Source organism: Danio aesculapii, chromosome 14 (genome assembly GCF_903798145.1).
Source record: "Danio aesculapii chromosome 14, fDanAes4.1, whole genome shotgun sequence".
Lineage (NCBI taxonomy): Eukaryota > Metazoa > Chordata > Actinopteri > Cypriniformes > Danionidae > Danio > Danio aesculapii.
This window is the reverse complement of record NC_079448.1, coordinates 45,238,009-45,265,234: the sequence shown is the minus strand read 5'-3', so window position 1 is coordinate 45,265,234 and position 27,226 is coordinate 45,238,009.

The window sequence follows — 27,226 nt, the reverse complement described above, 5'->3', positions numbered from 1 at the left end:
TTGCTTACCAGACTAGCTTGATAACCACTTACGGGCGTCTCTGAGACACACTTGGAAATATAAACTGTCAGTAATGTATTCAGCTGCCATTCTCTGGAAGCGGAAAATAGAGCTTTGAGTTTGAGATGTTTTGTTTTCTCACATCATCTCTGATGAAAACACAACTACAGTATGCCATGGTAATTATGTCAATGCGGAATAAATGCTAACACTTCCACTGCAAAATCCACTAATACGGAAAGTGTGTGCTGTTTTTTTTTTCCTGTTAACTGTGATTTATAGAAGTAAAATGCCATCTTCACCAATTCTCCACCCCCTACAGAGCGTCGACACATCCGTCTGGTGTAATCTTGTTTAATACCTCTTGTATAACTCCTCATCCTTCCAACTTGTGCACAGTTTTATTCGGCTCCTGTAGGGTCAGGAGCAGGGCCAGCTTTAGAAAAAGGCATTGCATTTGTCTTTGCTTTTAGAAAACGTCCTTGGGTCCTTTTGGCCTTCGGTGTAAAGTGCAGAGTGCAAGAGATCAGAAATGTCTTTGCTTTAAGTTTTAAAGATATAGTTCATCCAAAACTGAAATTTATCAACTTGAGCTCCTTGCATTGGTACAGTAAAGGTTCATTGTTGGCATTATTGGCAGCTATGGAAACTTTTAATTCCATATTTAATTTTAAATTTTTTGTGTTGTTTTTTCAATCTTTAGATTGTGAAAATGTTATTAACACTATGAATATAAGTATTGGTAATACTTTTAAATAAAAGGTTATTTAAGGACATCACTGTGAATTTTTTTTATTTTATGTTTGGATAAATGTTCCATCATTTTATTTTATTATTATTATTATTATTATTATTATTATTATTATATATTTTGACAACAGTTTCCAGAATTCTGTTTTATTTTATTTTATTTTATTTTATTTTATTTTATTTTATTTTATTTTATTTTATTTTATTTTATTTTATTTTATTTTATTTTATTTTATTTTATTTTATTTTATTTTATTTTTTACAAAGGTTCCATAAATATCTTTAATTTTATTTAATTTTATGTTTGGATAAATGTTCCATTATTATTATTATTATTATTATTTTTATTATTATTATTGGACAAAGGTTTCCAGAATTCTATATCTCATTTTATTTTATTTATTTATTATTTTTTTGGACAAAGGTTCCAGAATTTTATTTTATTTTATTTTATTTATTTTATTTTATTTTATTTTATTTTATTTTATTTTATTTTATTTTATTTTATTTTATTTTATTTTATTTTATTTTATTTTATTTTATTTTATTTTATTTTATTTTATTTTATATTTTCCACATGTCAGAATGTCAGTGCATGTTGTACCGTTTTTTTAAATGGAGAATGCACTCAAAATTACGTTTTTTTTTTTTACTAATTAAAATAAGCTTTTTTGTATATGAGATTTATAGGTAGCGTTGAGGCTCAAAAAATGACATTTGCTATTCAAAATACTTTTTTTTTTTTTTTTTGGTCAACTTAAACGTTGTATGATCATTCGACCATACCAATTTCGTATGGAAATTCGAAGTTAATTCCTTCATGTTGCCCCACTACAACTCGTTTGTGTAGAAGCCAGCATTTTTTTTGCAGTGTAGAAATATTATTGATTATGGTTTAGTTTAGTTTTAATTTAAGCTTCTAGTTTAATTTAAGCTTTTTTACATGAATAAAAATACATTATTTCGTGTGATGTGATTAATGTTGATGATGTGATGATTGTGATGATGATGAATTATTATTTTTCCTACAATACCTCCATCTTCCCTTTCAAGCCTATCACACAACCACAGCATTAACACCAGCACAAATACAGGAGACAAACCACTGTTCAAGAAGCCTCTATTAAATTCATCTCCATCGCACTCTCTGTATCTTAACCACCCTGTACTCGGAGAACTGAACAAGCTGTACCTTCACTTTTGTGTGATTGTGTAGCAGAATGAAGCCCAACAACAGATAATCATGCGGATAATGTACAGCTAGTGTGTGTGTGTGCGTGTGCGTGTGTGTGTGTGTGTGTGAATCAGTGTGTGCTTTATTGTTTTCCAGTTACTATTAATCACTCCCTGCGTTGTCATGTGACACAGTCGCGTTCACAGCGGTTGCGTCACAATACCACATTATCCCTAAATGCAGCCCACGTTGGCAGATATTCAATTTCAAGTCAAGCTAATCATAACATTTTTTTTTTTTTTGCAGCTTTAATTGAATATCACAACCCAAGATGTGTCTGGCCAAGCTCCTGTATTAGATCTTACTTCATCTAACAAGCCTGATTGCCTTTCATGTTTGGCAGCATCCATAACCGCAAGGTTGAAGTCCAGGACAACACAGCGTAGCATTTGCACTGGCACAGCTCATTACCTTGTTTCATTAACACAGACTCCCACGTCCATGTGGTTTTGGCAGAGAGATTTGAGAGCGGGGTGTGTTTGACTATTGCGATTATGTTGTCTAACTGTTGCATTATGCTACGCACTAGCTAGGAAGGTTGTGGCTGCTCTAAATTAACTGGCGTGTTTATTCTTTTCCTTAAAGTCTGCGTGAAATCATCCATTCATTCATTTTTCTTCGGCTTAGTCCCTTATTTATCAGGGATTGCCACAGCGGAATAAATCACCAACTATTCCAGCTTATGTTTTATGCAGCGGATGCCCTTTCAGCGGCAACCCAGTACTGGAAAACACCCAAACACTATCACATTCAAACACACTCATACAAGGCCAATTTATCCATTCATTTTCTTTTCGGCTTAGTCCCTTTATTAATCAGGAGTCGCCACATTGGAATGAACCACCAACCTATCCAACATATGTTTCACACAGTGAATTTAGCTTACCCAATTCACCAATAGACCATTTCAATGTTGCCATGTCACTGACCCAAAAAGATTTCTTGCTGGTTGCCAAACTATTTCATAACTGTAACAGGAGGCGATTTAATCATATCTTAATGTTAAAATGGCTGCCATAACATTATTTATCAATATGTGGGCCGTTTGGATTCTTGGAAGCTTTGGAATTTAAAAATGTAATACAGGAAATACATTAGGAACATTGTTATTGTTTACAACCCTCAAAATGGTCTATAGTGCATGTCTTTGGACTTGTGGGGGAAACCAGAGCACCTGGAGGAAACCCATTCGAACAAGGGGAAAACATGCAAACTCCACACATAAATGCCAACTGGCCCAGCCGGGACTCGAACCAATGATGATCTTGCTGTTAAGTGACAGTGCTAACCACTGAGCCATCTACTTATATATATATATATATATATATATATATATATATATATATATATATATATATATATATATATATATATATATATATATATATATATATATATATATATATATAGATAGATAGATAGATAGATAGATAGATAGATAGATAGATAGATATAGATAGATAGATAGATAGATAGATAGATATATATATATATATATATATATATATATATATATATATATATATATATATATATATATATATAGATAGATAGATATATAGATATATATATATATATATATATATATATATATATATATATATATATATATATATATTTATCTTCAATCTTCAATCAAAACATTCAGCTTTTGGATTGGTGCTCCTTCAGTTGACATCAAATTGAGGGCTTCCATAGCAACTGCATATTAATATTATTAACCACCTCCATGGCGGCGCCTCTTAGCGTTAATTTGCTATATGGGAATGGTGTGCTAAAAGAATACCCTGCCCCCTAATTAGTTTTGTTTTAGTTGGAAATACAATAACATACTGAAATAACATACAGAAACTTCTGATTTACTGTAGGTGGACTTCAAATTGCTCGGGTTGTCCCATTTAAAGCTTTCTTGTTTTGCTTTTGAGGTCTGCTACTCTAAAAAAAACTATTTACACAATTAAATACAACTGAGTTGGTCCAACATGATTTTATCAATCATTTTTGTATTTTTATTTAACTTAAACTCAAAAGTCTGATAATATCATGTATGTCTGTTATGTGTTGAAGTTATCCTAAATTAATCAAAAGAGCCATTTTTAAACATGTTTCATGAGTTACATATACAGGTGATTGAGACTGATCTCAGAACTAATTTTAGGACAGTTATTGCTCACTGAGTAAAGCAACAAACTGCCAACACCCAACGCATGGCTGCTTTTGCAAGGTGGTAATGTCAAAACTCAAAGCATTACTTGAAAATCTTCTAAATCTTCAAATTAAGTGAAGATTAAACTCTAAGTATTTCTATTAACTTTAAACACCTAAGATTACTTTTACTGTCAACATTTCCCTCTCTTAATTTAATCCCACGCAAAGCATGCTGGGAACTACAAATACCCTAACCAGGTAGTTGGACCAATACAATGCCTTCATGTTGTCCCAACACAAAATGCTTAAGTTAACTTAATTGTTTTCCAAATTTAAGTGGACTGAACATAAAACAAAGAAATTGGCCAAATCAATGATAAGAATTGTGTTGATTCAGTTCGTTTAAAACAGGTAATTTGAACAAGCAGCAGTAATCTTTTTTTTTTTTTGAGTATATACAGTAGGTTTACATGCATCCAAAGAAAAAAAAACACTTGTTTTTTTTAAATGTATGTTTAAAAACACTTTTTTTTTTTGTAGATTCTCAAATAAATTGTTAGATTTATTTAAAGATTTGTTCTTTATAAACTTTCTTCCAAGAGCCTGCTGTGTTCTGATTGGTCAGATGATTGGGCTACTCTGTTGTGATTGGTATGATGCGGTAAGCCTGTTGCCTCCTTCCCACTGCGATCTTAAGCATTGACTACGTTTACATGTACATCAGTTATCAAATTATTTGCTATAATCTAATTAAGACAATAATCTGATTAAGGTGTTTACATGAGTTGATTTTTGAATGTTCCTGTCATGATCCTGTTTTACATGTAATAGCACATAATTCGCTGATTAATGTCATTGCGTCACCAGGCTATCCACATTTCCACCAGTTTCATGTCATTTTGGGTAGTCATTCTGCTACACATTTTGGTTTCATTGTTAATTTGTTGACTTTAACTGCAATTTGGCACCTTCACTTTCAATCAGGAACTAAATGAAAATCCTACACAATGGTAATAGTTTGATTAGTTGTGTTCATGTCTGTACTTCTCTTCAATAATGCCACTAAAATCGGCATGCTACACATGTCTTAATTTCATTTCTGTTTAGTTCGATTATGACCTTAATCAGTTTAAATTAACCAAAAATCACTGTTTACATGGTAGACTCTTAATCAGAGCATTGTCTTAAACGTATTAGTGTCCATCTAAATCCTTATTGTACTGTATACAGTCTCAATTTGAGCCACTTCTAGTAATGAACTAATGGATGTATATAATTAGCAAGTTAATTAACTCCAACCTCCATCACAAGAATGATATGAGTAAGACGTTTCTACTAATTTTTCTAATTTTGACTTTGATTTGTGGGTTATTATGAAATCATATCGCTGTATAATAGATATAAATGACCCAGGACCACAAAATCAGTCATCATTTAAAACAGATTTATACCTCATATAAAAACTGAATAGTTAAGCATCCCATTGATGTATACTTTGTTAGGATATGACAATATTTGGTCAGGATACAACTATTTGAAAATCTGGAAATAGGGGGTTCACAATAATCTAAATTCTAAGAAAATTGTCTTTAAAATTGTCTAAGGGAAACGCTTAGCATTGCACATTATAAATAAAAATTTAGTTTAGACATTCACAGTAGGAAGTTAGCAAAATATTTGAATGGAACATGATCTTTACTTAATATTGTACAAAATTTGGCTCAGTAGTTAGCACAGTCGCCTCACAGCAAGAAGGTCGCTGATTCAAGCCCCAGGTTGCTTGTTCTCCTCATGTTGGTGTAGGTTTCTTCTGGGTTCACCGTTTTCCCCCACATTCCAAAGACATGCGGTATAGGTGAATTCGGTGAGCTAAATTATCCATAGTGTATGTGTGTGAATAAGTGTATGGTGTTTCCCAGTGATGGGTTGCAGCTGGAAGGGCATTCGCTGTGTAAAGCATATACTGGATAACATGGTGGTTCATTCCACTGTGGCAATTCCTGATAAATTGATGATAAGGGACTAAGTCGAAGGAAGATGATTATCTTTACTTAATATTGTACAATATTTTCACGTAAAAGGAAAATCAACAATTTTGACCCATACAAGTTTGCTGTTTGCTATTCCCAGAAATATACTGGTACAATTTATGACTTAAGTTATTGTGTTTCAGGGTCACATATGTATTCACGAGTGTTTCATAAATGTAAGCAAAGAGTTTGTATGTACATTTCACAAGTTCACACTTACATATACTGAACAGAGTAAAGGTTATGCATATCTGGCATGCTGTCCAAGAGGAGGGCTCTGAGCATGGAATATTGGCCCGAGCCCAGAATACCATTTTCTAGCATTGGAGAGATGCTGGAAAACTGTCGAGGAACTGAGGTAAGTCAGCTGTATGTATACAGCTGTGAATTGGTTGATTACTAATTGCACTCATCTTGCATTTAATTAGGTTAATTATCTGATCGCGCTCCTCTCAAACTTTGTTAATAAAACATTAGTTTAAATTAGTTAGTTATTGCGTTTTAGACTAATCCTGTGACAGCTGCAGCAGAAACAGGCTAGAGATGCTTTAGATACAAGAGGGAATTTGATTGGCCAGAGCATCTGATGAGAAGCTGACGTGATTGGTGATTCATGTTGACAGAAGTGAGAAACTTAGGGCCCTATCGTACACCCGTCGCAATAAGGCGCGAGATGTGTTTGGCGCAGTTTGTTGCAGTTTGTTCAGACCAGTGCAACCCTAATTTTCACATTTTGCACCACGTTGTTTAAATAGCAAATCCATTTGTGCCACATTGTGGACTCATGGGTGTGCTGGTCTAATATAGAAGTGTGTTAAGGCGCATTGTTGGCGTGTTGCTGTTTTGAAGAACTGAAATTGATTGCGCCATTGACCATCTAAAAGCAGGTCTAAAGCCCTGCTTACACTGAGATTTCAGCCATGATTTTGTCGTCTGAGACAAATTTGGTAAATCCTAAAAGATTCCTGAAATCCTAGGCTAAAATCTGTGATCTATGATCCTTGGTTTGACATGTTACAGACAGCCGTTTAATGCCTGAAACAAATCTTTGTACTTAACAAACGAAATTAAATATGTAGGCTAATGGATGTCTTCGGTGGAGTGCAAACAACACCGTTTCCTTATCCACGAAAGTAAAGGAGTAAGTGAAAAGAAAGAGAAAGTAAAGAGGCCGAATGAAGAAGGCGCATTCCTTATCCGCACACTGCAGATAGTCTGTTTAACTGTTTTCTCGCTAGTGAAGTGTTCAGTTTTTCCACATACCTGTACAAAGTCCGCCATGTAAATAGTAAATGTGCCGTGGTGCGACTCAACTAACTCTTAAAGGGAATGTGAGATGAGACTCTGATTGGTTTATTGCATGTTATGCTCAAAACACACCCAAAACTCATTAAGAGAATAAGCACAACCCTGTTAGACCATGCGCCAGGACGCGAACCATATTTTTCCATCCTTAAAATAGCAAAAGTGGATGGTTAAAATAGAGCCCTTAAGTTTTAAATCCTCATTTCTTCTAAAATCAGATTTTGTCTTTGTTTTGAAATGCCCTGGCTTGTGGATAACTTTAAATCTAACATATTGATAACAACACTCAAAGCACTTGAATTATAAATTTCAGAGGGATTTGGCAGACCTTTTAGATTCAGAAGCTGTGGCACACAATGCAAGGAGGCTAATATTGGAGCATATCAGGAGCACGTTCAGTATCTGTAGGACTGGCTTTCAGTTAGCAGCAGCGCTAACTCCATTAGATGGCAGTGTAGCTTGTTTTTAACAGAAAGCACAGGTGAACGGCTGAAGATATATGCCTTACATTTATCACCAGCACACACACAGAGAGAGACAGGCTGCTCAGATATACAATGTCTCGCGTGAAATATCATCATTTTGCAAAACATCCCATAAGTGGTAGAGTTCTCTATTGCCATGGCAACAAATCCTTTGAAGAACAAGTCAAAAGAGACTGTGCCAGCGATGGGTATGCGCAGTTTGAATGTGAGCAGAAGAGATGTCAATGCGTCTGAGCTGTGATATTTGTCATTGTTACATGGGGAGGACCATGCTGAATTTTGATGAGGAAAAGCCATTAGCAGGTCACAAGCAATTTTCTGTTGCGACTAATATTTCAGATGTGATTGAATGAAAAAAATAAATAAATCAGAGGCATTATTGTGATTTTGAACGCTTAATTTTTTTATGTAATGTCTGAAGTTGGTCTAACTTAAGAGACCAGCACTGATTTCCACAGCAGTATGTGTGTGGGCTAAGTTGTTGTGGCTAAAATCTCAGTGATAAACCTGCAGGTTTTCTCCTGACATTAAGAATATAGAGAAAACATCTTCAACAGGATCGGTCTGTTCTGCTTTGAAGTTTCCTGGCGGAAGCGATATTTCTCAAGCCATACCGCTTTGTGCTTCTACTCGCGTTCTGTCAGGATGTGTGGTGCTCATAATACATGTCTGAGGATTGTGGTGGTAATTAGATTCAGATTGTTTGTCAATTTGCCACAAAGACAGGATAAGTCGCCTCCTCTACCCTCCAGGCTTAACGGAGAACAGGAAACATGGCACAGACAGAGGAAAGAAGATGGAGAATGAGAGTTAGAGTCTGTGAGACATAGTGAAAGCTTCCTTTCGTCCCCCCTCCCTCCATCACTCTTTTTTTCTTCATCTCTCTGGCTGATCAATCCAAGCCTCAGAACACCAGACAGATGCTCTAAATCTATTATTTAGAAAGAAGGGGAATTTCAGCATCTGAAGAGGCCTCAGATGAGTACATTTACACTCGCTGACACACGCACGCGCACAAATAGCCTGTCGGTGTAAAAGTGCCACTTCAGGGATCCCCATCGAGTCTGTCAAGACAAACCTAGATGAAATAAGACAAAGTTAGATTTTTTGGCACCCGCTGTCCTTTATAATCTGCTATTATTTAGCACACTCATTACATCTTTTTTTTTTCAATTTGTGTTGCATGGCTTTTTTTAATTGTAGTGTTTTTGTGTGTGGATTTCTAGTCGGAAAACCGAATGAATCCTGTCAATTTGTATTTTAGTTTTTATGTTTGCTGGCGCTAGGTTAGAACGGTTGTGTATGTATGGTATGTATTTAGGGGCATTCAAAATAAAATAAAATAAAGTAAAGAATTGGGTAGGCTAAATTGACTGTAGTGTATGAGTGTGAATGAGTGTGTGTGGATGTTTCCCAGAGTAGGGTTGCGGCTGGAAGGGCATCCGCTGCGTAAAGCTAATGCTGGATAAGTTGTCGGTTCAATCCGCTGTGGCGACCCCAGATTAATAAAGGGACTAAGCCGACAAGAAAATGAATGAATGAATGAAATTAAAATGAAATAAAAATTAAATAAAAGAAAATTAACACTTACACGGATATCATTGCAGATGTTAGGGAGAGTTTTATTATGATTAGGTGATTTTAAATGAAAAAACAAAAATAAAAAATTAAAAAAAATAAAAAAATCAACAGAACAATGTCTGAGTTACTGGCAAAAATGTAATAATATAATTTCACTGAATCATAACCAGTAGTGGGGTATATACAGTGTAATTGGTACACTAGAATTTGCCATTAATTAGCCTACTAAAGGACAAATTGAATAGAATAGAATAGAATAGAATAGAATAGAATAGAATAGAATAGAATAGAATAGAATAGAATAGAATAGAATAGAATAGAATAAAAAAGTGGTCGATACTTGCACGGATACCATTGCAGATGCCAGGGAGAAAGGGAGAGGAAATGTTCAGAACAGTCTGATGTTTTTATGACTTGGTAATTTTAAATGAAAACATTTAAATAAAAAAATCTGCCACACAATTTCTGTAAAGTGTTCGAGTTATTGGCAAAATTATAATTATATAAGTTTACTGAATTATAACCAGTAGTGGAGTATATATACAGTGTTATTGGTGACAACTAGAATTTGCCATTAATTAGCTTACTAACGGTTTTGCAGACAGATAAAATAAAATAAGGCATGGCTGTGGTGCAGTGTGTAGCACGATCGCCTCACAGTAAGAAGGTTACTGGTTTGAGTCTCGGCTTGGTCAGTTGGCATTTCTTTGTGGAGTTTACATGTTCTCCCCGTGTTGACATGGGTTTCCTCCAGGTGCTCCTGTTACCCAAGTCCAAAGATGTGGTATAGGTGAATTGGGTAAGCTAAATTATCCGTAGTGTATGTGTGTGACTGGGAGTGTGGGGGTGTTTCCCAGTGATAGATTGCAGCTGGAAGGGCATCTGCTGCGTAAAACACATGCTGGATATGTTGGTGGTTCATTCCGCTGTGGTGACCCCTGATTAATAAAGGGACTAAGCAGAAAATGAATGAATGCTTGAAAAATAAAATAAAAACATAAAACAGCTGTTGGTAACATGAGAATTGCCTTACATGAATTGTGATCTGAAAGCTAAAATACTTTATATTACCTTCGATAGGATATTAAATATTTTAGTCCGATTTGGAAGCTGTCATTGTAAGACAGCTATCATCTCCGATTCTTTGGGGAGCTTACCAATAGGTCAGTTATGTCCATACTTCTCATTGCAAATCCAGTTTGTTTGTTGTTTTTTCTCTCTCTCTTTTTCTTTTGTAATACCAAAGGAGCATTAGTGCACACTGTCAGTCAATCTGGCCCCAAGTCTTCCTGCAGGTTAGCTAGGATACTCAGCCAAAATGGTGGCAGTCTCCACATTGATATTGCTAGTGAGAACAGAGAACTGTTGCTCTCTATAGAGTCATTATTATATCTTCACAATCAGACTGGTGACACAGTGAGCATCTTTTTGAAAAAAGATGACAGATGTTTGGCGTGAAATTCAGGATTGTGATAAAATATTTTATAGGCTCTTTGTATTGTCAATGACTCTTTGTATTGTCAATACTGATCTCTCCCTTTTTGTTTCTTTAAAAATATATATTGCATACATCTTAGTGTGTGTCATGTGCTCAAATGTAACATGATCATATTATTATTTTTCAAGGAAAAAAAATTGAACACAATACATCCTAATACACTGCATGGGAGAAAGCGTTTATTTGTGTTTTGATGCTTGATTTCCATATTTGCCTCTTAAGTTGATGAATAGCAGCTTTTGTGAGTTTCATATGATGTATTTTGTTGGCCATTTAGTGCTGATAAATGTCCAAAGTCGATGTTAGAACCCTTGATTACAATGAAATAATTTTTACAAATGTGCTGTTAGTACAGCCCTGAATATTAGCAAACAATAGCAAAAACTTTTGCAGTAATGAGGATACATTGGCCTTGCTCATTAAAAAGAGCCTTTCCTTTTTTCAGCAAACAGTACAGTTAAGAGATCATTATTGAGGTTGCGAATTTGATAGGCAGCTGCTAAATTAAATATTACATATCAAATTAGAAAATAAATGTATATACCACTTGGTAACCCCTGTTTCCAAATGGTATAAACATGCGATTTGAGTGATACGATAATAAATTATTAGCTGAAATGCATTAACGCATAAAAATGTATTTCTTGTGACTGTGTTCATAGAGAAATTTCCCTTTTATTATCTTTCTTTCTTTCTTTCTTTCTTTCTTTCTTTCTTTCTTTCTTTCTTTCTTTCGTTTTCTTTTTCTTTCGTTTTCTTTCTTTCTTTCTTTCTTTCTTTCTTTCACTAGAAAAGTAGTGAAATCCACTTAATTAGTCAAGGATACAGTGTAAAAAATACATGTTTCCACACAGTCAATATGTGTTGGGACAAATGAAGGAATTAAGTTAATTTGTTAGCCAGCACTTACTTATTGATGTTTACACCTACCGAACTTTAAATAGTTAAAAGCTGAGCTACAAACAAAAAATAGGTATCGTTGGAAAGAAGACACTTTGAGCTTTACTATGGTCTAGAAAGTTTCATGCTAAAAATATGAAAAGTTATACATTATGAAGTAATGTGAAAGAAAAATTGTGCTGTGTTCAATATTTGTTTTTCATATACAAACACATGAAATCAGTCATGTAATAACCTAAAAAACAACTTGAAAGGCAAGTGTTTCATAAGATTATATTTCTAATTTAATGAAGATAGCAGCATGCAAAACAAAATTTCTGCAAAAAGTTTTCTGAGACCATATTGGTGTCCTTTTCTCCCTCGTTGTCAGAAGCACTTTCTCAAAAACCTTCCCAAACTAAAACAGTAACAGTTGCTGAATAATTTGGTTTACATTCACAATTCATGTATCTTTGGAAAGAAGACACTTTGGGCTTTACTTTGCATCATCTAGAGTTTATAATGCTCAAAACAACAACAACAAAAAAGTTATAGATGCTTAAGTAATGTAAAAAATGCACCACACTAAACATTTTATTATTTCATAAACAAATATGGGATATTCTAGCAGAAACGTACATTATCTGTCCCTGAAATAAATACATAAATACAGTGAATAAAAAGTATTTCATCCCAAAAATGTCTAAAATGAACTGATGGTTGATTTCTGTGAGTTGTTCTGTAAAGGAATATCCTTTGTTTCTAAGATTTTTGTTCTTTATTAAAAACGCTTTACACTGAACAAACACTGTCATTGTCCTTGTCCTCAGCCCATTTGAATGTACAGCTTTAATATTTTTGTTTTGCTAAAAAATGTTATTTAGAAAGAAAAAAAAACTTCAGAAATAGCAAGTTTAAGTTGTTATTATTTACATAAATTGAATAAAAACATGGAATTATGAATAAATTCTAAAAATAAATACTACAAATATATAATACAAAATAATTTACAATTGTCTCCGTGTTTCTGTCAGTCCTGTCACATTTGCATTAAATTTAACATAAAATGTGTGCAATACACGTTTAAGTCTATGACTCGGAAGTGACATCATTTGACGGAGACGCTGACAGTGATCAAGGATGCGTTATATCATTGAGTTGTAAAATTTTATGCTTGCTTTTGTATGATTTTTTTTGAGGAAGACAAGCTTAAGTCAGGCCCAATCATGTGTTTTATAAGTGAAAATGTACATGTCTGGTAGAATGTCCCATATACTGTGTGAAATTAGTCCTGGAGCAATACAGAAAAGCAACAGGTCAAAAGCCACACATCTCTTGAGTATATATTTAGTATTTGATCCCAATATCATGCAAAATTACATTTATGGAATATTTTTTCTGAGACAATGTCTTGTGATTTTCCCCCCTCTCCTTCTTTGTGAAGAAGCAGTCTGATGAGCACCAAGGTTTCTACACTGTAAAAAAATGATATGAACAATTAGTCATGACAGCATAGGTTTTTAGTTCATTTTTACCTAGTTAACTAAGTTAATCATGTTCTAACTTAATTTTATAAGTTACACCAGCTGTTTTAAGTCGTAGTAGTAGTAGTAGTAGTAGTAAAACTTTATTGTCCTTGACAGGAAATTTGTTATGGGCATCACCATATTGCCACAGACATTCACTAAAAACAAGCAATAAAAACAATACAAAATACAACAGTTACAAAATTTATAATGGTAATTAAGATAGACTCTTATTAAATAAACCCACTGATACAGGTACAAAGGATTTCTTATAATGGTTTAACTTACACTTTGGGACTCTATTTCTTCTACCAGAGGGAAGCAGATCGTAATGAGGAAACAAAAAATTAGTTGGATCGTTTACAATCCTTTCCACCTGATTGAGGACACAATTCTCATATAAAACTCGAGGATTAAAATATTCATCGTGCCCAACAATCATTTAAAGTCAGTTTAACATAATTTAAGTTCAATGGACTCATACAATTAATTTGATTCAGCTTAGAAATTTAAGGCAACCAGGATGTTTTACAGTGTAACAATTATTTTAGTAATTTCACTTACCAGTCATTCACTACTTGTTAGTTTCTTCAACTTTAAGTAGGTTGAACGTCCAAAAAAAATCAAGCTCATTGTTTCAGCTCATTTTAAATAAGTACTTTGAACAAACAGTTCATGTCATTTGAGTGTAACAACGTTTAAAAAATTGCATCTCAGCTGACAACTTGTGATCAGATCACTGCATATATCAGGTACATAGAAACAAGGCTTTAGAAAGTGTAAAAAGGGCCACAGTGGAAAGAAATAACAGTTGACATCATATAGGCTTCCAGCATCTGTGATATTTGGTAACACTGAACGAGCTCCAGAATCCAGTTGAAGCAGCAGTCAACAGTCAATAATACAGTGTGAAGAACAGAACACTGATCTGTATTGGAGGGTGAAGAAGCTGCTTGGCCAAAAGCACCACTGTGACCCAGCTGCGAATTTTATGGTCAAACAGGACTGAGAAAAAGCCAAAATTCAAAGCAGCGTGTGTGTGTGTGTGTGGTTTGAATCTAACACTGCCCCCCCTAACAAAGCATAGAGAATGAGGGAATGTGTAAAGGGCAAAGGATCTACTCTAGTGTCTGTTTGATGATGTGCTCGGAGAGAGTCAGCGCATTGACTTTCAGTCATCGTGATGCACTGTTTGTCCTTATTTCTTGCAAATCCTCACAGGAGGCGTCGTGAGAATGTTAGAAGTTTTCATTATAGGAATTTAGTGAACTTCGAGGGTTCATTTTAAAAGCAACTTTGTTTTTTCTGACTGCACGGTAAAAAATGTGTCCTTTTTTGGCTTCCCCGAAGAAGTACTTTTGAGGCTGCATAGGTTGTTGTGGGATTTTGAACTCGAAATGCCATCCACCCACCTACCACCAACCCAGCCTCATTTACTCCAATGGACAGCCTAATTAGTCCCCTACCAGCATGTGCAAATAAATAAATAAACGCCTTACAATAAACTCATTTAGCGAGTAATAAAGCAGTGCGCTGTCAGGTATTGTGTTAGTAAAATGCTGTTTGGTTACAGTGGCTTATTGTGTTAACATTTCCGTAGTCGCCAGTGCTCTTTGTGTGGGTGATGATATTGAACATTTATTGTTTTGCTTTTTGTTTACCCTCCATTTGTCTTATGCAGAGAATGCTTTGTGTGGAAATCCAATCCAAGCTAAAGCTACTTTGGGCCTCTCCCTCGCCGTGTGCCCTTTGTAAAGCAGGATTTGGTGTAAATGCTCCTCTCCTGATCTGTTTCGTACTCTACGTCAACCCGTAACGGGGCAGCCACCGACAACTGCCTGGAGATTAGCTGGCACACCAGCTTAAACCCACAGACTTGCTCAAATGAAGCTCATTTTAAAACAGTCCTATGGATTTTCCTGAAGACTGGCAGATTATTTGGAAGAATCCCGTTAAAAGGATCTGTGTTTGAATGTTCCATGTCATACCTCTGTCAATCACCCTGGGCATTTGCAAATCCTGTCATGTCTGCAAAGGATGTGGTATCGCCAGTCACACTAAATGCAATGTAGGAAGGACGTGTCTGAAATCCAAAAAATAAATAAATGTAAAAAAATCAGTGGTAAGAGTAGCTCTGAAATATATTTAGCTTCCTGCAATGGATGAATTTATTATTTCACAATTATTGCAAGTGGGTGATTTATATGAATAGATATTTCAACTTAGAGGTTTTTTTTTTTATTAAAACTAATACAACTTTCTGTTTTTGTTTTGTGTAAGCTATAGTTAATTCTAAAGATATTAATCTTTTTAGAACACTTGAAAGGGTTTAAATGCATTTTATTTGTGGATTTACTATTTTAATATTTGTATGTATATATATATATATATATATATATATATATATATATATATATATATATATATATATATATATATATATATATATGGGATGTTGAACTCGATGTGCCATCCACCAGCCATATATACACTCACCGGCCACTTTATTAGGTACACTTTACTAGTACCAGAGTGGACCCCCTTTTGCATTCAGAACTGCCTTAATCCTTCATGGCATAGATTCGACAAGGTACTGAAAATATTCCTCAGAGATTTTTGAGATCACACAGTTACTGCAAATTTGTCGGCTGCACATGCATCATGCGAATCTCCCGTTCCTCCACATCCAAAAGGTGCTCTATTGGATTGGTATCTGGTGATTGTGGAGGCCGTTTGAGTACAGTGAACTTATTGTCATGTTCAAGAAACCAGTCTTTCTTTGCGCTTTATGACATGGCGCATTATCCTGCTGGAAGTAGCCATCAGAAGATAGGTACACTGTGGTTATAAAGGGATGGACATGGTCAGCAACAATAGGTAGGCTGTAGTGTTGACACGATGCTCAATTGGTACTAATGGGCCCAAAGTGTGCCGAGAAAATATTCCCCACACCATTACACCACCAGCAGCCTGAATCATTGATAGAAGGCAGGATGGATCCATGCTTTCATATTGTTGACACCAAATTCTGACCCTACCATCTAAATTATGCAGCAGAAATCGAGACTCATCAGACCAGGCAACGTTTTTCCAATCTTCGATTGTCCAATTTTATTGAGCCTGTGCGAATTGTAGCCTCAGTTTCTTGTTCTCAGCTGACAGAAGTGGCACCCGGTGTGGTCTTCCGCTGCTATAGCCCATCTGCCTCAAAGTTGGACGTGTTGTACATTCAGAGATGCTCTTCTGCCTACCTTGGTTGTAACAAGTGGTTATTTGAGTTACTTGTTCCTTTCTATCAGCTCGAACCAGTCTGGCCATTCTCCTCTGACCTCTGGCATCAACAAGACATTTGCGCCTACAGAACTGCCGTTCACTGGATATTTTCTCTTTTTCAGACCATTCTCTGTGAACCCTAGAGATGGTTGTGCGTGAAAATCCCAGTCGATCAGCGGTTTCTAAAATAATCAGACTAGCCTGTCTAGCACCAACAACCATGGCACGTTCAAAGTCACTTAAATCACATTTCTTCCTCATTCTGATGCTCAGTTTGAACTGCAGCAGATCATCTTGACCCTGTCTACAATTCTAAATGCATTGATTTGCTGCCATGTAATTGGCTGATTAGAATTTGATTAGAATAAAACTGTGATCCATGTAAAAGTATGCAAAAGGGTCCATTATCCTAAAAGTGGCCATCGTTAAAGAAAGATGCAAAGTCTTTTTGTTCTTCCCATGAAGCCGTCCAGCACTCTCCCCACAGACCCATGATTCTTTGAGGCAGCTGTTATATGACAGTAAAAAGATGACGAGAGCATGTGTTCACATCTCCTGTCCTTGACTAAATCCTGAAGGTCGTCAAGTCTACATCTCACTTCCAGCAGGAGCTTATTGACTATTGATGTCTGCATGCGCTGATCCTCTGCCAGCCACCCGGCGCGAGCAAGTGAGGAGGGGAAAGAGCTGGAGGATTGTTTGCTCGGTTTGAATATCATGTCATTAGATTGATAACAGCCAGAATAGCAGGGAATGAGGCTAGTGGTCTGGGTCCTTCACTGACAAATGTCCCGTAAAGAGGATTAGCGGCGGCTACATTTGCATCGACGCTAGCATGCTCGGTTGAAATCGAGAGTCACGCAGAGAGGTATTGACACAAAATATTAAAAGCCCGGGTCAATGGAAAAACACTAACTGGATTATTTAAATCCTACAGGGTGGCATTTCTCTCAGGAAATGAGTGCAATCAAAACGTTCGCATGTCCTTTACCTTCCACTCATTTGCAGATGTCCTCCGCGATCATCGGAATTGAAGACGGTCCATTTGAATAACGATGAGTTTGTGGTTTCGCAAACCCCAGAGTCGTAATCCGCCAATATTGGACGAGAGCTGAAATGTCACATGCGGCTGAAGTCATGACGAAATATCAAAATCTGTTGAGGTATTTACTGAGAATGCCAAAGCGGCTGCTAGGCTCCGCAGCGCCTTCCCGAAAACAAGAGAACAAACGGCTTCTAGGTTGGCACAATGAGCGATGGAAAGAAGGGGGAAAAAATCTTCATAATGCCTCACCTTTATGAAAAAATGAAATATCAGCAGGGTTCCACTACAAGGCCGACCGCTGCTTTTGCCATGAATCACTTGAGCGAGTGCGAAATGTCAGCTGAGTGGCCTTTTGCGGGAGGCTGGAGCTGGCCTTGAGAAGCCCCCCTTGTGGCCTTTCAGAGAGCCCCGCGAATTGACTGAGAACTGGAGGGGGGGCACCGGGGGGAACCGGGCCATGCCAGCACCATGGTGGGCTTTTCAACTATACCTCTGGTATCATCTCTCGGCCCACTACTTTTTCAACTGCAAAGTAGTGTAGTCTAACTTCAGTGGCTCACTCCTACGCAAAGAGAGGTGTGTGTGCCTGAGAGAGAGAAAGAGAATCATTGTTTGTATTCCAGCACAACTGGGTGATTTGAATACCGAAACATGCTGTCCAAATGTTATCAAACGCAAATATTTATCCATATTTGAAATGCCGACAGAGAGTGCTCGTGTTTACATGTACATAACAAACAACAGCGCAATTGGACGGCGCCAGAAAAGTCACGACAAGCCCTCCGGGCCAGTGGGCTCGCAAATACAAATCAATTCCATTGTGTTTTTGTGTTTTGATCCGCACTAACAGAGCTGCTCCGACACACCACGTCCCAGGCTGGTGTTTGGCTAGGAAAGACCAGCAAAAGGGTCACATTAGCATAAAAGTTTGAGCCGGAGAATGTTAATCGAGCAAGCCGTCGACATCTGTCCGTTTTCCGAGGTGTTCCTCCTGATGGCTCAAGAAGCAGCAGTAAGATTTGAGGCTCAATTTGGCTCAGGAATTGCGAGCTGCTAAACTGTGACATTCGAGACTCAACCCTTCGGCTGTCCAGACATCGCCCGAGAGGATAAAAGTGCAGAGCACATAACAGCGGTGATGATTTCAGCAATCCGGTGTATGACACTGTGAATTATGTCCAGCAGCCACCTGTCCTATCCTCCCTCCTGTAATACAGCGCTAGCGGGGCCGGGGTCATACCTAAGCTTCCCTCGGTTTGTACCGGCGTCAGCGATTCCCTTTATAGACTATTCACACAATATGCTGCACAGCACTTTCTGTCTTTCCCTCTCTTTCCTCCTCAAACAAGCCCAGACGAGCACCCTTGTTCCCTGAGTGGACCCAGCTGGGGGTTTTTAATTAGAGGTTGCGTTTTTTTGTGTGTGTGTAACTGATGTCTTTTTCATCTGCACGGGGACCCCACGTGTGCTATTCACTCATGTTAGCTGATGCCGCTGACATAACTTATGGCCATAACTTTGTGCCTACTAATCAAAACATGCTCCGGAAGCATAAACACGCTTTAAACGGCTACTTTTGATTTTTTTCCTGGAAAGCGAGGCTACAGCGAATGCCTCTTTGTCAGTTTAGGATTTTTCCCCATCAATTTTGCAGAGCGCCAAGGGAGCCGTGACAGACACGGGAAAAACTTCATTAATCAAACACTTTCCTATGCAAACAGCATTTGTCAGTGTAAAACAAAGGCTTCTGATGCAAAAAAGGAAGGAGAAATCCCATTAACGTTCAAAACGATGTTTAGGTGCATGTTTTTTTTTCTCTCTCTGCCTGGCCATTTTCAACCTTGGTGAGGTACTGTTGCAGAATGTGTCTAATTTTTAAAAGTCATATTTAAAACGTGATGAAAAAATATCACATGAAGTTAGATTAAAATTGCATTAATCATTCATTCATTCTCTTTTCGGCTTAGTTTCTTTATTAATCAGGGGTCGCCACAGCAGAATGAACCGCCAACTTATCCAGCATATGTTTTACGCAGCAGATGCCTTTCCACCTGCAACCAATCACTGGCAAATGCCCATACATTTCCATTCACATACATACACTACGGACAATTTAGCTTAACCAATTCACCTATACAGCATGTCTTTGGACTTGTGCGGGACACTGGAACACCCGAAGGAAACCCATGCAAACATGGGGAGAACATGCAAACGCCACACAGAAATGCCAACTGACCCAGCCAAGGCTCAAATCAGGAACCTTCTTGCTGTGAGGCGAGAGTGCAACGCACTGTGCCACCGCATCACCATGCATTAATCATACGTATTAATTTAACGATTTGTTGAAAGTATTAGTATTAAATACTAAGTTACTACCTTCACAGTGTGGGCTGCGTTTTGTTTAAAGCGTCACAAAACCCCAAAACACTTTTTTTTTGAGATCTTGACAGTCATATATGTGTCCCACGTTGCTAAAAACACTATTAGGACCCATATTCGTTCTTCCAGTTTGAAAATAAATTTTAAAGCTACGTCACGGCGATTACATCCTTGTGTGAATTCCACCATGTACACTGAATTATTCAAATCCTACAGGGTGGCATTTCTCTCAGGAAATGAGTGCAATCAAAACGTTCGCATGTCCTTTACCTTCCACTCATTTGCAGATGTCCTCCGCGATCATCGGAATTGAAGACGGTCCATTTGAATAACGATGAGTTTGTGGTTTCGCAAACCCCAGAGTCGCAATCCGCCAATATTGGACGAGAGATGAAATGTCACATGCGGCTGAAGTCATGACGAAATATCAAAATCTGTTGAGGTATTTACTGAGAATGCCAAAGCGGCTGCTAGGCTTCGCAGCGCCTTCTCGAAAACAAGAGAGTTACTAAAAACACTTTTAGGACACATATTCGTTCTTCCGGTTTGAAAATAAATTTTGAAGCTACGTCACGGCAATTACATCCTTGTGTGAATTCCACCGTGTAGACTGGCTGTCTGTACCGGCGGGGACAACGTGATGTCTTTGAACTTTCAGCATTAATTAGTCTTTCCAGTCCGCCAATCAGCGTGCTCTATTGTGTATGAGGTGCAACTTCATTAAAATGCATGATAGCTTTGAAGACGCTATCATGTTTTTACCTGTCACAGTGTTCAGATGGCAGAGAGATGCCCTGTTGTGTTGCCAACCGTAATTAAAACAAGAGGAAGTAGAAGAATTATTTAAAGACACTGTTTGTCAGTGTTGCGTTTATAAATATGCCACAACAAAGGTTTTGTTTTCAATTCCCCGCTATGAAAGCGCAGCTGGCCTCACGTGTGGATTACAGTGGTCTGCTAACATGCGACAAAAATACGTTTGTAAGGAACATTTTTTATCTAAGAGTTTTTCACATCTGAAAATGGTGAAATCCGGATTTGCCACACGTCTTCTTTTAAAAAAAGATGCAGCTCAAGTTCATGTTGATAGTCCTGTCTCTATATATTTGGCAAGTGTGTGATCTGTGTTTTTTGTTTGTTCATTCAGAGGCAAAGTTAGTTCGTATCGTCAGCAGTACTCTTTCAGTTTTTAAATACATACCTTAGTCAAAATGATTTAGTTACTAAGTTTACAATAAGTTAATATCACTACAATATTATAGGCTGAAAGATCCGCTGTAAATGCTTCTCTCCGAATGCAAACATGTAAACACTTTAATCAAACTATTATCGTTGTATAGGAATTTTGCTGCATTTTGTGACGGGATAGTCTACACACACAGCTTTCTGACGCTACCTACCGAGTGCATCTAAGTTACTGAGAAATGCAGAGGTTTCATGGCCCTTTAAGCCTGAAAAGTTTCACGTTGTCTCTCTTATGGTGTTGCAAGTTTGCAGGTTTGTCACTGCCTGCAAAATACAGATCATAATTAAGCACTATAATTTATTTATAATTAATATAATTAATGTTAACTTCAATTGATGAAAACTCTGTCACAGTTTACTTAGCTTTTTCTAATTGTGGATGCCTTTCGTTTGTAGATCACAGAAGAAGAATGCTAACTAGCTAACTTGTTGATCCTTCATAAAATTATTATTAGAAGCACATTAAAAAGTATCTCAAGTGGTCTGAAACTCATGTGTTATATTACAAATATTTTGAGGTCAGTAACAAGTTGATTTGTGTCATTGTTCGATAAAAATCTTCTCTTCCAGTGAGCCATTTATCACTAACTGTGTATTCACACAGAAGGCGGCGAGAGCGTCAAAGTTCGCTCTGGCCACCCTGCCTTCACAGCTCCGCCGGCAAGAGAGTCAAAATCCACTACATTGATCTCACATTTGTAGCAGCCGTTGCAGCATATCAGCAAATCAGTTACATTTCTGCATAAAAACACACTTTCTAGTGTGAAAATGTTGTGCGCTTTTTAGCAAACTCATTTAACAATGAAAGATAAAGTTGTTGCATGTGATGTGACTTTCCTCCACTTATCCAAAATGTGTCCATATGTGTGAAGTATTCTGAAGGAGCAATACTGTTTTGTCGTTATAGTTAGCATTAGATTCCTGCTCTCTCTCTCTCACACACACACACACACATATATAAATAATAATAATAATATGAGTACGAATAATAATTACAACAATAATAATAATAACAATAATAATAATTAATATTAGAGTGATTTCTGTAGAATCATGTGACTAAAGACTGGAGTACTGAAGCTGAAAATTCGTCATTAAAATCATTGGAATAAATTATTACATTAAATTATAAACTACTTTTGAACAGTTATTTTATAGCGCAATAACATTTCACAATTTTACATTTTTTACTGTAATTTTGATGAAATAAATGCAGCCTTGGTGAGCAGAAGAAGCTTATTTTAAAACATTTAAAAATCCTACTGACCCCAAACTTTTGACTGGTAGTGTACAGGATGTGTATATTAAATGCATCACATATTTTAGAATCTGCATAAACCGGAAGTTGCTACAGGCCTTTATTTCAGTACAATGATGTATTTCCTGCTAAAAAGGAATACTGAGTAGGAGTCGAGGATTTATTTTTGTACTTTCATCTTTCACTTGTAGCAAACTAAGGAAAAATGGAAATTAGGAAAATTGGCCAAAATTATCATCTGATAACTTTTCCATATTTTGAATTCTTTTTTAAATATATTCATTAATTCAATTGATAGATTTTTTACAAAATGTGACAACTGAAATGAGGCTATGTATGAGAAAGTCTTACCTCTCTGATTTATATTTGGTGATGGTGTCTGCGGGTGTCAAAATTAAAGTACACCTTTTGGTAACAACTTTATAATAATTACACACTAGGAATCATTTATTAAGCATTAGAAAATAGCTAGGTCATTATCGGTTAAGTATTAACTCTACATTAACATATGTTAGTAAGCAATTTATAACTGCTACAAATACAATTGCTCTATTCTTGACCTATAAGTAGGGCCAGACGGAATCTGTGGACATTTTGTGCTATTTCTGCGCAGAACTGTGTTAAAAGTCTGCAAATTTATGCAGAATGATTTTGGTTGTATCATAACTAAAACCTTACTATATGAACTAAAAAGTAATACCTTTTTAACTTGTATTTAATGTTTACAATGCAAATCCAATTAGATCCACTTTATTTGGTTAACAAATCAAGTCTTAATATATATATATATATATATATATATATATATATATATATATATATATATATATATATATATATATATATATTAAAAGACAGAAAATATAACTTTACAAACTGTATTGTGAATAAATTATATGAACATTTTCATATTAGTCAATAATTATACTGAAATTAATGTAAACTGAATAAAAATAAATTTACACACATTTACACTAGTAAATAAACAATCAATGATGGGCTAAAAATCTGCGGAAATCCAGTGTGGGCCTACCCAAGCACATGTATAATGTGCTTATTTGTTGTGTTTTCACACTTTGTTAATAATAATCTTTTCATTACTACAGTATTGCATCATTTACAAAACAGTTATTTGAGTGTAGTTGCGTTTTTTATTTTTTTTATTTTTATTTTTTTTAATCATCAGAATGCATGAGTAAATGATTAATAAATGAATCAAATATAACTTTTAGACATCTTATTATTCAGGAAAATATTTAATAGTTAATTTGTATGTTAGTAAATGCTTTATTAATGCAACTTCATCCAGTTTTGTGACTTAATCTAAAGTGAGAACGGTTTATGCTTTATGAATCTCTTATAAATGACAATTAAAGGCTGTTAAATTCTAAACAAGTTTATTTAACAAATTTCACCAAAAACAGCTAGTTTTTTTTCTGTGGATTAACTTTCGAAGATTGATTGTTCACCTTAAAACAAACACTATGCGCTAGTAAAACATTGTAAATTTAGATTTCATGTATACACTAAAATACATTCTCAAGTCAGTTCTAAAAACGGCACAACCTCAGACAGTTGGACGTGTCCAGGAAACTTCTTTTATTATTTATTTTTGCAGTCAATTCCGCTTGGTGACACTAGTGGCGTCGGCATTACACACTTCAGCTTCTACTCTTCATACCTTTGGTGTTCAACAATAAATCTAGCAAGTGCACGGATGCCAGCCTTTCTGCTGAGCTCAGCTTCTCGCAGAGAGCATGATAGCTCCTTCTTTGTATTCATGCAGCATCTCCCAAAGAGAGAAATCTTAAGAACGGTCACTTACCATTCTGACAGCTCGTTGCCAGGCATGACGCCAACCTGCTCTAAAATCATGAGTCAGCCTTTTCACGTCGGGTGCCAGTGTTCATCTGAAATGTCAAACAAGCCAAATATGCCTGTGGTTTAGCGATAATGACAACGGAAGGTGAATGAAACCATTAGGCAGGCCAAAACCAGGACGTTGACCTACGTAACATCTATAGAGTGCAAAGAACACACACAATTTCCCTGTCGCTAAGGTCTGTTCCCTCATGGAACACAGAGCAGCGACTGCAGGAGTGGAATGGCAGGTTGTGTTTAATAAGATTGAATGGCATTTATCGGGCCCTGCAACTGACTCTTTAACTCAAGGACAAACACTCAGCTATATGGAAAGGATTAGCATCCTAATCAATGGCTTGAGCAAGGTCTTTTTTTTTCATAGTGAAACTGTTGTATGGCATTGTTACTGTTAACAGATGCTGAAGATCTAATGCACTAAAAATGATCCATTGAGTTTAATGGTTGCAAACAATGTATATGGGCTGAATTTAACAGCATCATGGCTCAGTGATTTGCACTGTTGCCTCACAGCAAGAAGGTCGCTGATTCAAGTCTTGGATGGGCAATTTGGAATTTTTGTGTGGAGTTTGCATGTTCTCCCTGTGTTGGTGTGGTTTTCCCAATGACTGTAAAAAACATGGATGCTGCGACTCGTTCCAATTGAATGCTTTGAAGGCAAAACACCTCAAGACGGGCATAAACTGTCACAAAAGGGACTACCTGATGGAGCTAGAGGCAGAGCCCTAGAATCAAGCTTTCAACCAAACGCTTGTACGTTAAATCAACCACGCCCCTCAAACTTCTCATTTGACTGCCCGTATCTGCTCTATAACAAAGGCTCGCTAAATACATATAAGCCTTATGTTTAAAAACACGTAATAATACACGATTTAATAAAACAATATATGTTTGACTACAAAATAAACAATCTTTCATACACTCTAGCCTGAGTTAGACTCAGCTATGAGCACTAAAACATATCTCTCTTTCAATGGGTTGTTGGTATTTATTATTTTCATAGGGGTAGAAATAACATTTGTAAAAATATGAAAAATAACATATAAACAACAACATACATTTTTAGAAAGGGTATTTATTTTTTATAAGCGATCAACCGGATCCAAAACAATCACACAATAGATAACGATTTACCATGTGGGAAAAATCGTGCATTTAAAAGATAAATACAGCAATATTTATAAATATCAACAGGATATTTACACATCCCATCCCTGCACTATATAAAATAATCCTTATCAATTTGTACAATAAACTTTGCAGTATTAATACATCAACTGATGTCTATATGATATAGGCCTATCGACTGCTGCAACATCGCTTGTATATTGTTTATCATTTTTTTGCCCCTGTTTTCATTTGATTTATTCAGTGCCTTCATTATATCTGGCAAAGAGGAATTTACATTAATTTTAATGTTTATTAGGAGTTTTCAAATAAAAAGCAAACGATACATGGTGTATATAAATAATATATAACATTTACAGCTCTATTTGTTATATAGGATTCGGTTTCTAGAACATTATAGTATTTTATAATAGCAAATTCAGTAGATTAACTTAACAACATGCCTAAACTCAAAATGTCAGAGACGTCGTTTAAATCAAGTTCAAATAATGTTACAGGAGATCAATCTGGACATAGGCTAACATTAGCTTTGTCTTACTAATTATTATGTCAGACCCATAAAGAGAATTACTGCTAGATAACGATCAGCTGTATTTTCCCCGTCATGGCTAGGTGTGTATCAGCAAACTATTAAAGCCAGATAAAGCCCTCACTTCACCAAATAAATAGTGTTCCACCAGACCATGTAGGTCAGAAAGTATAGTTTACTGCTGAACTAATTTTATCATGGTAAAATAACACAGAAATCGAATAATAACACTTCAATCTCCTCCCGAATCTCCGACGGTCTGTTTAGAGAAACAGTCAATCAAGATGACACGCCCCGTTTTATAGCATTAAATTACTGGTTAAAAACATACTCTTTACAAAAATGAAGATCTGCACCTATATCGGCTTTATAACCTGTGTCTTAATTGATCAAAACCATCCTTCGGGACATTTTATCTAATTTTTTTCAGTTGTGCTCAAGTCTAGACTTGTACTGCAGCCAGCCCCCAGGGGGCGATCTAACGACCAGGAGCATCACTCAAAAGCAGGTGTGTGGCACACTTTGTTTCCTCCGGGTTCTCCGGTTTCATGCACTTGGGTGAATTGGAAGAACTAAATTGGCAGTGTTTCCCAGTACTGGGTTGCGGCTGGAAGGGCATCCGCTACGTAAAACATACGCTGGAATAGTTGGCGGTTCATTTTGCTGTGGCAACCCCTAATAAATAAATGAATGAATGAATGTATGAATGAATTCAGCCCATGTAAATTATTTGCAACTAGTTACCTTAAACAAATTATGAATGAATCATATGTTCCAGTGTGTATGGTGCAGATGTGCTCATATGCGTCTTTTATAAACCAGCAGCATAAATTACAATTGTTCAATATCTTTTTTGTCATTGAGGTTTTCTGTAACACTTTACAGATGTGGCCTTTAGAAATGCACGTCTCAGGAAAATTCTAGAAATTAGCTGACTCGATATACGTTACCAGTAGGTGGCAGTCGAGCTTCATTCTCAGTAGTGGCCAATTCTGAAGCAGTGGCCTAAAGCCTACACACAAAATCCATTAAGGTCCTTTCAGCTTGGAGGA